The sequence below is a fragment of the Stegodyphus dumicola genome, chromosome 1, assembly GCF_044657685.1.
Source record: "Stegodyphus dumicola isolate Sdum_Otavi_A_Nest chromosome 1, ASM4465768v1".
In the NCBI taxonomy this organism is placed as follows: Eukaryota; Metazoa; Arthropoda; class Arachnida; order Araneae; family Eresidae; genus Stegodyphus; species Stegodyphus dumicola.
This window is the reverse complement of record NC_140768.1, coordinates 76,728,068-76,740,631: the sequence shown is the minus strand read 5'-3', so window position 1 is coordinate 76,740,631 and position 12,564 is coordinate 76,728,068. Positions and strand designations below refer to the sequence as shown.

Sequence of the window (12,564 nt, the reverse complement as noted above, 5' to 3'; positions counted from 1 at the left end):
AAAATACATGATCAATCCAACAGTGCTACAAATCATTCATGTAAGTGACTAAAAAATTAAAACTGGCATTTTTGGCAATTTTAGCTACCTTAACGTCTTGCTATTCAAAAAGGGAAAAAAAAAGAAGAGAAAAAAAAAAAAAAAAGCATTAAGAAATAATTCTTTTAAAATTAATCAATACTTCCTTGTCATAGCAGCACCCGAAATTGAATCACTAGTAAACTGAGATATCTTGCCATCATTTTTGCTATAGTTTTCGAATTCACACAGGTTTTTTAAAACAGGGTTCACAGCCACATTTTAGTTAAAAACATAAGCACCTATAAGCACTTTTCAAGCACATTTTAAGAAAAAAAATAAGCACCTGTCTAATTACATTATACACAACTGCATACATAACCTTAAAAATTAGACTTGTAATTTAAAATATGAGAAATGCAGTATTTATTAAGAGAGAATCAGCATTACCTCAACCATAGAAAATAATCACTTTTTTTTTTTTTTTTTTTTTTTTTTTTTTAAATAACAGTTCAATTTACAGAACTAGTTTACAATGAGAGGGAAAAAACTATGCGCGAACTAAACTATATTACAAGATTTAATGATGAAATTTTACTTCAAAATAGAGAAAATAAATAATAAGGCATATTTATTGTATTCGCTTGGAACCTAATAATAAATACTATTTATTTTTCCACTCATATTCATATTTAAATAATTTAAATCTAAATTCTGAACATTTTCTAAATTTTCATTGTACAGTCAAAAGTCGTTAATTCGGACACCCATATTCCGGAATGATCTATAATCCGGACCTCAAAGCTACAAACTTTCTGCACATGCGTCGCGTTGATGCTTACGCATGCACGTAAGACCTTTACGGCTGCGAATATGCGTGTGCGCATAATACGTTTATGTATGCGCGTTTAATGTATAACGGACGGTATAAGCTAAGCTAGAATTATCTAATTCAGTCAATGTTGCAGATTGCATTGTTCCTTAATCTTCGAATTGGATCCGGCTTATTTTTTGCAGACTGATAGAGCAATTTTATAAAAGTGAGCTTGAACTTTCGATTATGTCAAATAGAATTTCCGATATATATTTACTAATATGTAAAAGATCTACAAAGCGAAAGTATGTTTCGAAGTCTATTAAACAAAAAGTGGAATTGCTGAAAAAATGGATAAAGGCATATTTTTTGTTTTTCTAATCATTCTGAAATCTGTTTATCAATTTCACGCTGCTCTGCGGCGGCGGCGGGAAGGGGGGAACGCGCGCCATGCAATGAATTGGAAGTTGATCTGTCAGCACTATCCTTATTTTCAACGCAGATGTTTTTATTTTATTTGGGCTTATAATTCCTTACTAAATGTAGCATTTCATCTCGATGTACTCAGTCTTTGATATGATTTAAATCTAATTCCTTGTCATTATAATTCGCTTCGGATAGCAAAGAAAGTGACAGAGGTTATTGAAAACGAAAAAATTTCGATTGACAAATTAGTCAGTATTCTCGACACAGCAATTATACGACTTGAACAGCGAAACTTTGTAACTGAACAAGAAATTATGTCTGTTTATAGAATTAAAGAGAAAGTATTATCACATAAAACGAAGCAACTTAAACAACTTACATTGAAAGAAATGTTTAATAAAGTAAACAAATAAATATTAAGCTTTTTTCATATACCCTTTACATCATAATTGTTCTTTATTTCATAAATTAAGTTTTCCTATTTTTAATTTTATAATTTCTGCATGCCATCTTACCAGATTTAAACTGATGATCTATAATCCGGAATCGCTGAAGTCCCGACGAGTCCGGATTAACGACTTTTGACTGTATATCAGTTTTCCCTTAACAGATATTACAAGCAAAGTAATTTAAGTAAAAAAGAGGAACATTTCTGAAATCAGAAGACAGAAATTTGCTTCATGCAGTCATTCTTTAACAGTTAAAAGCTTAACTAACCCACATACTTGGAAATCGGCGAATATTCGGACAGTCAAGCGTAACTTGAAAAAGAGAAGCGGAGGGGGGTAGACAGTAACCTCTTTAGATTTTTCCGCTAAATAAATGCTTTTGACATTTTGATATGTGCATCATATAAAAATAAACCAATGGAACTGAAAAATATTCTGCTTAGCAAGCAGAGTAAAACTCTTTTAAGTGTTCATAAACAAATCTCGGACAGAACATCAAAATTATCTCTGGGAAATATCGCAAACATTATTGCGCAACACGTGCACCGTAATTCTTCCCTATGTGATATTAGGCAATCGGTATCAACAGCTGCCGGTATTGGGAGAATAAAGAACTAAATAACTGGGGTGCTTTTCATTCTAATTTTCAACAGATGGCGTTAAATTTCCGGAATAGAATCATTCTTCGCTTGTGTTGGTAGACCTTTTAGTCCTATTCAAATCCAGATTGGAAAGTGACAAAAAAAAAAGTCCGTTGCTTGTTTTACAGCGACAGTTTAAATATTAGATTTTGCGGAGAAAGGAGAAAACTTACCAATCTTCGTACTGTATAATGTATTAGAAAAAAAAAAAAAAAAAATTAAATTATTTTGACTATTCGATTACTTTCCCTTTATTTAAGCCATTCTGAATATTATTCCTTAAGCTAATATGTGTTAAAACACAACCATTTTTGGAAGTTTACTATACTTCAGCAGTTACTGCAACTATGTTATTATAAACATTCATACATATGCTCATAATATAAGCATAACGATCATAATAAACACGAATATGAACTGACCAAGCGGAACGAGAATGCAAATTATTAAGATCTTGATAGAAATTCAAACCTGTGTAGTATTTGGGTGGGAGGAAAAGAATGCAGAATGTACCGGAATTTTCAACTGCTTTCGCAATTCTTTGACCAATAGAGCGACGGGCACCTGTCTGTACTCTTCGTGCATACCAAAGGTGGTGTTATATTAATGCAGAGAAAGGGAGAAAAGCTATTCGCGGGAGTATGATTCACCATCTGACATTCCATATTAGGAAGAAAAGTTGTCTATTTAGTTTCAGCTTTGGTACGGGGAAAAATAGCACGTTCATTAAAAAAAAAAAAAAAAAAAAGGCACTATAAGCAAAAAATAAGCACTAAAACAAAAAAATAAGGGCTTTAAAGAAAAAGTAAGCACCTATAAGAGACTTTATATTTTATTTTCAAATATACGGACTTATACGCACTTATAAGGACCGCTACAAACCCTGTTAAAAACCTTCCTTGCTTTTTTGAGAGTATGTGGCAAACAATCTTAAATTTACTAAATAATAAGGGGGGATGCCATATCATTTTTCCAAGAAAGTAGTCTTTCACCTGACAAACGAGTAAGCAAAAATGGCCACAACATGAAACTAAATATTAATAATGAAACAATTGGGTGGTGCAATGTTAAAAATTGTAAAAGAATAAAGGAAGTCATATTGGTTTTTAGTGGTTCCAGAATATCGTTCATCGCTGCTATGAGATTTATGCATTCTTGGGTATAGGAGTTGATGTTCATCAAATTGTGAGAGAAACAGCTTAATATGAGTGAAAATGCTGCAATTAATTGGAACAATTAACATGTGAGAAATATGCACCTTACACCTGATGCAAATATGTAGTCTGAATAAAATACTTGAAATCGATGAAATGTTCTTTCATCCAACATAACAGTACTCCCACAATAGTGGATTTTTCCAGGATTATGCTGCAAGATGGATGTGCTTTGTTGTTCTAATCTTGAATACAGATGCCAAATATTGGAGAAAATTATTCAACATGTGCAATATGAATCAATGATTTATTTAGACTGCTGGAAGGTATATAAAACGCAGAAACTTGAACAAGCTGGTTACAGTCACTTTAAAGATTATTAAAAAATAGTCTTGGAGAACAGCATGCAAGTATTATTGTTATTATCACATATTATGCCAGGCTGCCCAGAGAGAAAAGTGGATAATGATTCTGATTGTCATACCAAACAGCTCAAGTTCTAATCCCGGAGAAGGCAGAGATATAAATTGTCTGTTCCTTCAGGGGAGGCAACAGTGGGCAACCTATTAGGTCCTTTCATAGTGATTACCACTTCCCACCTTAGTAGTACCCAACACCTATAACTCCTAATGCCTGCCATTAGGGAAAAAAAATACATTGTGCTGTGTATTTTTACATTTGCACTTCACAAGCTTGGTGAAATCATAGCTGTGTAAGCTCAGGGGCTGCAATAATAAAGAAGTATCAATTAATCTAGCATTAAGAAATATACTTTTTTAGATGGAGAGATACACCTGAAAACTAAGTAGTGAAGTCAAATACAGAAAAAACATTAAAAGAAGTCAAAATCAAAACCACCATCCAGTCAGCAATCTTTATCACCAAACAAATCTTCACCAAAACTGCAAAATCACTGGTTAAAAAACAGAAAAGAACAAATGTCGACAACTAGATTTTAGTGAGGCTGTATTTAGTGAATCTTTACTTGGAACGTGGTAAGAGATATAAAAGCATTAGAAGTAATGTATACATGCCTGAAAGGCAAATAGCACTTTTATTTTTAAACTCTAATTGTTTTAAACTTAATTCTGAAATTTGTTAATGCAATGTGTATTTCGCAAAAATGGTTTGGTTTGTAAGATTATGGCAAAGCACTCGAGGGCTATCTGCCTAAGGAGAGGGATGCCTTCGTGGAGGGCTTTATAAGGGAAACTGACTCGTATACACGTTACACATGGGTAAAACTGCGAAAACGGCCAAGTAGCCAGCTCGTTCGCGGACCAAAATTGCCTTTATATAATTTGTGTGTGTGTGTGTGTGTGTGTTAAATAAAACAGCAAATGAATATGAATGACAAAGTTTTATTCAACTATTAAGTAAAAATGGTATCTTTCCGTTTTTTGCCAGGCCCACCAGTGGCCGAGCAGCAAAGTCCCCATATTTTGGTAGTTTGGTCGGAGGTTCGAATCCCGCGAATGGGCTGGCTGCATGGGTGTTTTCGTGGTTTTCCCTATGTGTAACATGTATACGAGCCAGTCTCCCTTAGAAAGTCCTCCACAAAGGCATCCCTCCCCTTAGGCAGATAGCCCTTGAGGCTTTGCCGTAATTAAATAACCTAAACGTTTTGCAGGAGCAGGAGATAAAGTCGTCAATAACGGTACAACCGATGCCAAATGGAATATCCTCACTGGCAACCTGTTATGCATCATTTTCAAAACAAGTCTGTCCCTTCAAGCACCATTTCTTATCAGATTGATTGTTTCTTTCCATACTGGCATACAATAACATACAATTTTTACCAGATAGTTCAATTTTATTCCCTAAGGCCATTCGCGGTAATTAAGTCAATTAGGATGCAATCACACCGCTCACCCAAAGACGAAAATATAGAAAAGTCAGTCAAATTCGTCAGTTCTAATGAGAATACACTAACGAAGTAAAGCCCTGAAGTTTTACATAATTTCTGTGCAAGCTATTCGTACGAATTGAAATAATTCTTGCATTTAAGCTTGTATTCCAAATTAGGATTTAAGTTGAAATTAATGTAGATAATTACTGAGAGAATTAGATTTTTGTAGTGTAGTTTACGTGAGATGAGATCACTTGGTGGTCATGTGATAGGAACCGACGAATCAGGATGTTGAACCATGAAAGCATAGTAAATTCTTAAATTAATGTATTTTTACAAATTATTTGTCTTTATTTACTGGCTCTTTTCAAAATTTTAAATGATATCAAAATGTTTATGCCTTCAAAATAAAAAATTCTTAGAATTAACATTTGTTAACATTTTTTATGTGTATAGTGTTTGTTGTCGCCAATAAAGTCTGCTTGGCGAGATTTGCGCAGGTGAAACAGAAAAGTACCATAAAAATTCAAACACTCAAAAAAGCACACTTTGTATTTTCTCATACACTTTTTTTGACAAACAAAAATTGTCGCCAAACAGTGCAATTTGCATAGCTATCAACCTTGATATATAAAAAACCAGAAGGTTATTAGCATATAAACCTGGATTTTTCAGGTTTTGGTGCTGCTAAGCAATGCCTTTTCAAAAATATCTGATATGGCCAGCACATGACCTCCCACCAATTCATAATTTATATAGCAACAAGCTTTAAGTAAAGTATCGCTTCCAGTAAATAAAATCTAATTCGTTTTTCCTGTAAATAGAAATGTCTGTAATACGAAATTTTGGATTTTATTTTATTAGGTATAATTGTATTTTATACAGCAGTCAAACAACATACAAGTTAATTTTTTAATTAAAAAAATTAAGTGTTTATAATAAAAACTAACCACTCGTTCAGGGTATATGCTCATGCACACCGGGGCTCATGGTCAGGGAAAGCAGATATTGGAGCCCTGCAGGCCATGGCCCACTAGGGCTGTTAAGCCACTGAGTTTAGTTTGTTTATTATATATTTCCAAACTAATACCTTTTATCCCCCCCCTTTTATGTTATTTGCATAGTATCAACATATCTAAATTCCCTTTGATCTGCACAAATATACCTGAAACATTTAGGTATCAGCAAGCAATGCTCATTAGTTTTTGAATTACAGCTGAACAGGAACTACTGTCATTCAGGATCAAGTAAAGCAGTAGATATTTCCAAATTTGCTCTTGTGCCTCGTCACATCATCAACATTGCAAGAAAAGAACATTATTTTGGTCAATAAACAAGTGCTAAAACTGAATAACAAGTGCATTTTTTGATAACATACTCACATTACAAGTTCTGAAGTTCTGCAAATGAAAATGTCATCAAAATCATTCTTTTTCTTGCTTGATATAAATAAATATAATGTTTATATAATAGAAACAGCCATAATATGTACTGAATTATTTTATTTTAGATTAAACTCTTATTATAATGATTCTATATTTTTCCAAAAAAATCTTTACAAGTTCTAAGTACCACTTTTAGTTTATCATATATAACACGCTGTTCTAAATATTCAAATCTAATATATAGTTCACAACTGTGATTATATGCGTATATACGAGTTTCAATTATGAAATTTGAGAAGTTTTAATTATATCATTACATATATTTTCACAAAAAACTGTTCACAGCTTCAAGTATCACTTTCAGTTTATTAATTCTAGCCCAAATCTAATATGTTATTTCCACTGATAGAAAAGTCTTAAAGTTTCATTAAAAACTGCTATGGGTTTCAAATAAAGGACTTTTAACTATCCATTAAAAATTGTTGAGAGTTCTAATATCCACTTCTAGTAGCCCAGATTTCCTCAAAAACTAATCTATACATGCATAAAGCTTAAATATGGAAAACAGAATTTTTTGGAAATTTGATTTAGCCCTTTCGCCGTCCTCTCCTGTCCGCGAAAATTTCTCCCCAGCAGCCTCTGTTTTTCGTAGAGTTATAAGATCTACCTCTACTTGTCCACATACACTAACTTAGATCCTACAATGAACCTGGCAAATTCTTGCACAGGCGTGAATTAAATACCAGTACAGAAGAAGGGTGCAAAATAACCCTTTATTAACTTAAACTAAAGTAACAAATACAGTCAAAAGTCTTTAATGCGGACTCGTTGGGACTTCGGCGATTCCGGATTATCGTTTTTTCCGGATTATAGATCATCAATTTAAATCTGGTACGATGGCATGCAGAAATTATAAAATTAAAAATATGAAACCGTAATTTATGAAATAAAGAGCAATTATTATCTAAAGGATATCAAAATTTATATATAAAAAAAAAAAAAAGCTTAATATTTATTTGTTTACTTTATCAAACATTTCTTTCAACGTGCGCATGCGTAAAGCATACATTACGCATAGTCGAAATTAGAAAATTGCAACCAGAAAACTATTTAATGTGTATTCATGATATTTATAATGACGAGGAATTTGATTTAAATCATATCAAAGACGGAGTACATCGAGATGAAATACTACATTTAGTAAGGAATTATAAGCTGAATAAAATAAAAACATCTGCCCTGAAGATAAGGATAGTGCTGACAGATCAACTTCCAGTTCATTGTGCACCACGACGCCCCCCCCCCCGGTAGAGCCACGTGAAATTGATAAACAGGTTTCGGAATGGTTAGAAAAACAAAGAATATGCCTTTATCCATTTTTTCAGCAATTCCACTTTTTGTTTAATAGACTTTGAAGTCTATTAAACAAAAAGTGTTTATTTCGCTTTGTAGATCCTTTACATATTAGTAAATATATATCGGAAATTCTATTTGACATAATCAAAAGTTCAAGCTTACTTTTATAAAATTGCTCTAACAATCTGCAAAAAAATAATGAGCCAGATCCAATTCGAAGATTAAGGAACAAAGCAATCTGCAACATTAACTGAAATAGATAATTAGCCAATGCCAATGATTATACGTTACGGAGTGCCTATGGTTCAAAACCATGTACCTCCATATCAGAAAAATATCTAAGTAGTGAGCAGAAATAGGGAAATTGCATAATTGGTTATCAAGATGCACACTAGAGGGAGCTACATAGCTCGAGAAAGTTTAGGGAATGGAAAAACCAAGTTTTTATTCTTTTGGAAGTTTTATGATTTTAAAATTTTGTATTTTTTAATTTTATATTTTTCTTTGGTATTATAGATAATTAGATAATTTTAGCTTAGCTTATACCGTCCGTCATACATTAAATGCGCATGCGTAAACGCATTGCGCATGCGCAGAAAGTTTGTAGCTTCGAGGTCCGGATTATAGATCATTTTGGATTATGGACGTCCGGATTAAAGACTTTTGACTATACCACGGACATCGTGCGTTACAAAAACACCATTCACTAGCGGCGGTAACTAAACGTAGACTATAAATCAAATATGAAAAATAAACGAGTGCAAGAATGCACTTCAAAATTACTCCTAAGAGATGGACTCGCAGAAATCTAAGCAGCTTGATACTAAACTGCTAAGGTCAAGAGGCTTACTAGAGTGACCGCGAAATAACAACAAAACATGCGATAGGCTAGCGAAACACGCTCTGAATAAACTGAGGTAATCACCCGTTTAAATAGCACTTCACTTAACTTTAAATTTACATCCTGACGAGATAATGTGAGGGGAAGTTTGAGAAGTTGAGAACAGGAAAACTTAAAATAAATTTTCTATGCAAATTAAAAAAAACCCTACAGAGTGTAATGTTGTTTTCTCTGTACATCATAACTTTCCATACATAACTTTTGTAGTGGATGAATGTCAATGAATATTAAGTAAAATGAGGAAATAAAGCATAATGGAAAAGTAATAATATCTCTGCTTATTTCTAACCGCAGGATAATTTGATAGCACGTGATCCAGGTGGTCCACACCTCTCATTTTGAAGAATGCTTGAAACGTGTTATGGCCGCCCTGCAGAAGTTTCACTTGAACGCACTAGACGCGTTACGGATGACGAAGAGGTTAAAAGTTATTGTGGACAAAAAAAATTAACACATACACACACAGACACCATTGTAAAAATAGTAAAAACGAGTTGGGATTCTAATTCATACTTATTTGCTAAAAACTCAATATCCAATATAAATTTTATATGTTCTTCGGCTGATTTCATTTTGAAATTAATTATTTAACACTTTGACACCCCCCCAAAAAAAATCCTCAAAGGGAAGAAAAGCTTTTCTTTATTGTTTTTAAACATACTGAAATAATATTAATAATTAATTTACATACTATTCTTTTGAATAAACTTAGTAAAGTACCACTGAGGTAAAAAAAAAATTAAATGCAAATATTAACAGATGAAACACAGGTTGAATCGTCATATAAAGTTCTACAAATGTCTACAACAGATTAAAACAACTCTTATTAAATAAATTTATGTTGAAAATCCGCAGAAGAATGGAATCTGCAATATGAAACTTTCAGAAATTCAATAAATTTCATTTATCACTTAGCAGGAGATATTTTCTTTAGTAAAGACTAAAAATCCAGGAGATTTGTTGATGTTCTGGGAGATGTGATGGAAAACTGGGAATCCTCCAGCAAAACAGGGAAAGTTGAAAACTACAAATTAGCATGAATAACGGATAAGTATGTCACAAAACAGTTCCGAGATCCTTACATTAGTTTTATGCAACTGCAATCCTCAATAAGAAAGTGTAGTTTTTTACTTCCTTGTATGAAGTAAAAAGGAAGTATTGTAATTACGAAAAGTTTCAGGCAGCATATTTCAACGGAAATATCCATTTTGACCGCTATCGAAAGCAATTTAGTGATGTTTTTGCGTGGCATCTGTACGTAAGGACAGAATAAAAGATCACATAACTCAAAAACAAGTAGCCTCAGAACGTTGAAATTTTGTGTATAGGACTGCTATAACAAGTAGATGTGCACCTCGTATTTTGGTTCCAATCAGCCGCACCAAACTTATATAAATATATTTAAACAATTAAATTTGCATTTTAACAAACATGTATAAAAGTAAAAAAGCAAATTTAAAGCCAAAATTTAAAAAAGTAAATTTAAAGCCCAAAAAAAATTTTAAAAATTATTTTAAAAAAAATGTGTAAGCATATAAAAGATTTAATTCTCGAACTAATCTACAATATATATATATATATATATATATACTGTGTTACCCAGCTCAGTAATCTCAGTTTCTTTACTCTTATATGTTTGTAAATTGTGCATTGTTTGCTTTAAAAATGATTGAATTATGTTGTTCTTATCTTCCGATTAGGGTTTTTATGCCTTTAGTAAATCTGGAAGCAATATTTGTACAATTAATCAATAATTTAAAAGCTGTCTAAGTTTGGTTAAGCCTAATTTTTAAATAACATAGCAGGCATTTACATTTGTTCACATTTGAAACAGCATAATAGTAGATTTGTTGCCAATTTAGAGACTAAGCTTCGGAACAACAAAGATAACACCTTTATTATTGCGAATTAAATCATGTTTAATCCTTTCTGGAATGTTTTCGAGGAAATAAATGTTTAAGATTTACTTCGTAATTTTGAATATAGATATTTTGAATTTTTATGTATTTTTGGCTTTTTGGAAAGTGACAACTGAATTAATTGAATGAGAAATACTGAATCGTCTGTGAAAAACTGTTTCTTTTTGTTTTCTTTGCTTTCTTTCTTTTATACATCGTTCTAGATTTATTATAGTATTTGAATAGAACATGTGGCCACGATTAGATAATTCTTCAAATTATGTAAATTTTGTGCATTCTGAGTTATGATATGAATGAAATATAACACTGTTAAGTGAACCTAGTGCCACAGTGTCTCTATGGTAAACAAATATAGTGAATTTTAAAGAGTGTATTTATTCTGTTGTGGTTTATGTGCTATCAAGGAAATAGATTTAATTCAATCCAATACTTTTACATGAAATGCATGAAAAATGCATATAATTTAATATTCTGTACAAGGAAGTCATGTGGTGTACACATCAATTTTTTTTTTTTTTTTTTTTTTTTAAGAAGGATATAAATTAACCACTATTTATTTGATTTTTTCCTTGCATTGTGGGAGGGAAAAAAATTTAAATTCTGGACTACATTCTACAGAACAAGAACTAGAGTTTTTTAAACTATGGGACTCATTATATTCATGCAAACACTCGAGACATTGAAAATTTCTGCAATTTAATAAAATAATGCAGCAAAAAATATCGCATACTAATATTTAGATCAGGGATAGTCAACCTGGTCCCTAAGTGGATGATTTAAGCTTTCACAGTGGGCTGTGGAGGTTTTTGTCTGATAATGATCAAGGAAGATCAAAACATGCATGGATGACTCCACTTGACAATTCTCTTTTGCACAATGCTCTCCTGTTTCCACATACGTAGCATATTCGGAAACTAAGTACCGTTTCATTCTAGCGCCGTCGCAGCGCTGTGGTAGGCGTCCCGTGCATGCGCACTAGTCTTTCTTGTTCACTGACTTTCAATTGTCGCCATTTTGGTTGCTCTACGCTGTGTTTTCAGTTTGCTGTGCACATTCAAAATGTTTAAGACAATTAGTTCTCCTGCTGACTGCAAGATTCTTGCCGTGATTAAATTTTTGAACGCGAGGAATGTTAAACCGGCGAAATTTATCGTCAACTGACAGACGTTTATGGTGAATACGCGATAAGTGATGGAATGGTAAGAAAGTGGGTAAGAATGTTTAATGCAGGTCAAACAAATGTCCACACCGAGGCTCGGAGTGGTCGGCCTTGTGTTGTCACCGATGCTTTGGTAAGGAAAGTTGATGAAGCAATTCATGAGAACAGACGCTTCACAGTGACAACTCTTTCAGAGGCATTTCCACAAATTTCACGTACTGTTTTGTTTGAAATTGTGTCTGACCGCTTGAATTATCGCAAACTGTGTTCCCAATGGGTTCCAAAAATGCTCACTGATGTTCACAAAACAAAGCGACTTGGTAGTGCCCTGACATTTCTCACGCGGTACAGTGATGAGGGAGAAAACTTTTTAAACCAAATTGTGACAGGTGATGAAACTTGGGTGTGTCATTTCACACCAGAATCGAAACAACAATCGATGGAGTGGAGACACACTCATTCTCCGAAAAAACAAAGTTCAATGTGACAATGT

At 32.9% G+C, this 12,564-nt stretch overlaps 1 protein-coding gene across 1 annotated transcript in view; it reads right to left on the bottom strand.

Moving 5' to 3' along the window:
- The window catches only part of Pp4-19C (protein phosphatase 19C), a 42,344-nt gene that overhangs the window by 22,114 nt on the left and 7,666 nt on the right, over window positions 1–12,564 (bottom strand). The window lies entirely within an intron of this gene.